The 3,260-nt window shown below is 38.2% G+C and overlaps 1 pseudogene; it reads left to right on the top strand.

The window, feature by feature from the left end:
• Positions 1 to 517: 517 nt before the first annotated feature.
• On the top strand, positions 518 to 2,648 carry LOC115978320 (annotated as a pseudogene).
• Positions 2,649 to 3,260: the final 612 nt, after the last annotated feature.

Here is a 3,260-nt window from a genome sequence, read left to right as displayed (position 1 = left end):
TCTAAGATTTGTACGAATGATAATCAGGTTCAAGATTTTACAAAACTGATAAATTAATCATAGACCAATGTTGCAAGTCCATTTTCAAATATGGCTAAATTTGTCTATTTAAATCATTTCCTCTCATTTTCATCCTAATTTTTAAAACATCTAAATAAGAGTAAGAGCTAATTACTCCCTTCCCCCTTAATTACTAATTTTAAAAACATTCAAACAAAGTAGAGGATAACCATTCCCCTCTACTTTCCTCCCCGTTACTCTCCTCCCCTTTACTCTCCTTCCTCTCTAAATTTCTTAACAGGCCATTAAAGTTACTCCTTTTTTTTTTTATCAATTATTTAAAAGAAAATAAGAGATGGCTTTGACCTTTGAGTTTAACCATGCAAGGGGATCAGCATTTAAATAGGACCAATGTTCCAGAAACTTAGAGCAACAAAGAAAGAAATACCCATTTTTCATTTAAGTGCGTGGTGGTGATAACCAGCACAGCATTTTAGTCATCCTGTACCAAAAAAAAGATGAGAAGCTCTTTCATTTGTAATTGCCTCCACGTTACTTTACTTCTCTTTCTTTTCTCAGCATGCCCTACTACGCATAGTAGTGACTATGAAGTACTGTTGAAGCTCAAGTCATCTATGATGGGACCCCAAGCCTCGGGCCTGGAGGACTGGAAACACTATTTGTCTCCAACAGCCCATTGTTCCTTCTCCGGAGTATCCTGTGACCATGATTCACGAGTCATTTCTTTGAACGTGCCAAACATACCTCTCTTCGGTTTCATTCCGTCGGAGATTGGGCTATTGAACAAGTTGGTCAATTTAACACTTGCTGCAGACAATCTCATGGGGATGCTTCCTATGGAGATGGCAAACCTCACGTCACTCAAGGTCCTCAATGTCTCCAATAACGTTTTCTACGGAAACTTTCCTGGAGAAATAACCCTGGGAATGACACAGCTTGAGATTCTTGACACTCACAACAACAATTTTTCCGGGCCCCTTCCTACTGAGCTCTGAACTTGAAAAATCTCAAGCATCTTTGTCTTGGCGGGAACTATTTTTCTGGTCCGATTCCAGATAGTTACTCCGAGATTCAGAGCCTTGAGTTCTTGGGCTTGAATGGCAACTCACTTACCGGCAAGATCCCGGCGAGGCTGGGTAGGTTAAAGAATCTCAAAGGATTGTTTGTTGGGTACTTTAACGCTTTTAAAAGAGGTATTCCCGAGGAGCTTGGATCATTGAGTTCGCTTCAACGCCTCGACATGGCGAGTTGTAGCCTTACCGGTGAGATTCCTAGGAGTCTAAGCCTTTCGAAGAACTTGGAAGCATTACTTCTACAAATCAACCGACTCACGGGTAATATACCTCCTGAACTCTCTGTTTTGGACAGCTTGACAATACTAGACCTTTCAATTTACCAACTCACTGGAGAGATCCCCTAAAGTTTCTCAAAACTAACAAAAATCAGCACAATCAATCTGTTCAAAAACAAACTTTCCGGTGTAATTCCAGCATTTATTGGTGACCTACCAAATCTTAAGGTGTTTCAGGTATGGGAGAACAACTTTAAGTTGGAACTCCCAAATAACCTGGGTCAAAATGGAAAACTTGAAGTTCTCGATGTCACATCTAACCATTTTAGTGGTCCGATTCCACGAAATTTATGTAAAGGAGGGCAGTTGAAGACGTTGATTTTGACAGAAAATTTCTTTTTTGGACCAATTCCGGAGGAGCTTGGTGATTGTAAGTCGCTAGTGAAAGTTCGAATTCAGAAGAACTTACTCAATGGGACGATTCCTGCTGGGATTTTTAACTTGACCCTGGTGCAAATAATTGAGGTCAGCGACAACAATTTCTCCGGCGAACTTCCCTCCAACATTTCAGGGGACTCACTTGGAATACTCAAGCTATCCTACAATCAAATCACAGGAAAAATCCCTCAAGCAATCGGAAATCTTAAAAGCTTGCAAACTTTATTACTAGCTAGAAGCGAATAGATTTCAAGGTGAGATTCCTAACGACATATTTAATTTACCAATGTTGGCAAAGATTAACGTTAGTGCAAACAACTTTAGTGGTGAGATTCCAACTTCGATATCTCATTGTACTTCAGTTACGTCCATTGATTTTAGCCAAAACAATTTCTTTTGGGGGAATTCCTAAAGAGATTGACGGGTTGAAGCTTCTCAGCGTTCTTAATCTTTCGCATAACCGACTTAGTGGGCATATACCGAATGAAATCTGCAACATGAGCCCACTTATGACCCTCGATCTATCCTATAATACATTTGTGGGAAGAATTCCTAGCGGTGGGATGTGTTCTTTGTTTATAGACAGTTCATTCGCTGGAAACCCAGATCTTTGTTCCCCAAGCATACTCTCTTGCCCAGATATAATCAGTCCAATTCAAGGTTCAGGTCAAACCCGTGGGAAGTTCTGTTCTCCGGTTTTCGTTGTCGCTGTTGTAGTATTTGTCACTGTTCTGTTGTTGGTACCATCTCAAAGCAAAACATGTGAATTTAAAGGAGGTGTTGGAATTATCCATCGCGGAAAGGCTACATCAGAACTCAAAGATGTCCTCAGTAGCTTTGTTCCTACCAGGCCTCCTAATAATCATGAAAGTCTGATAAAAAATAAATAATAATCATGAAAGCGATATTAGTATGGGTTTATGTGAAGGGTAAGGTTTGGATCCTGTACTTTTGTGTGTTGGAATCAATTTGATGAAGAGGCGTGACAAATAACGTTTTTCTATATCATATTGAATCTAATGCATTAGAGTACTACATCCAAGTTGTATCCTCCTGTAATAAGGAATAATAATTTGTCATCTTAATGAATTATGAAATGTTATGTCTATTGTATTGCTCACAAAATCTTTCACATGACCAATAAAAACCGTGTCAACCTTTTGATATATTATAGCCTTGGTGCTCAAGAACAATAATCTTTGAATAACTCAAATTGTAATCATATCGCAACAATAAGTTCACGTAATTCATGGTGGGTGAAGTCCTTGTGGTTGAAAATATTCAAAAAAATATATATATTTAAAGTAAAATTTTGATATCTAAGCTGTCAGCTTCGTTTATGAAGTTAATATATGGTGGTCGATTATGATATTGTATATTTGTAGGCTATCGCCTCACCAACTAGTTAATCATGATTCTCAAAAAAAAAAAAAAAAAAAAAAAAAAAACTAGTTAATCATAAGCGATTCTCATATTAGGCAAATTCTTCTTTTTTTCTCCTCAGCCTACG

Source organism: Quercus lobata, chromosome 2, assembly GCF_001633185.2.
Source record: "Quercus lobata isolate SW786 chromosome 2, ValleyOak3.0 Primary Assembly, whole genome shotgun sequence".
In the NCBI taxonomy this organism is placed as follows: Eukaryota; Viridiplantae; Streptophyta; class Magnoliopsida; order Fagales; family Fagaceae; genus Quercus; species Quercus lobata.
This window is presented reverse-complemented; position numbering and strand designations above follow the sequence as displayed.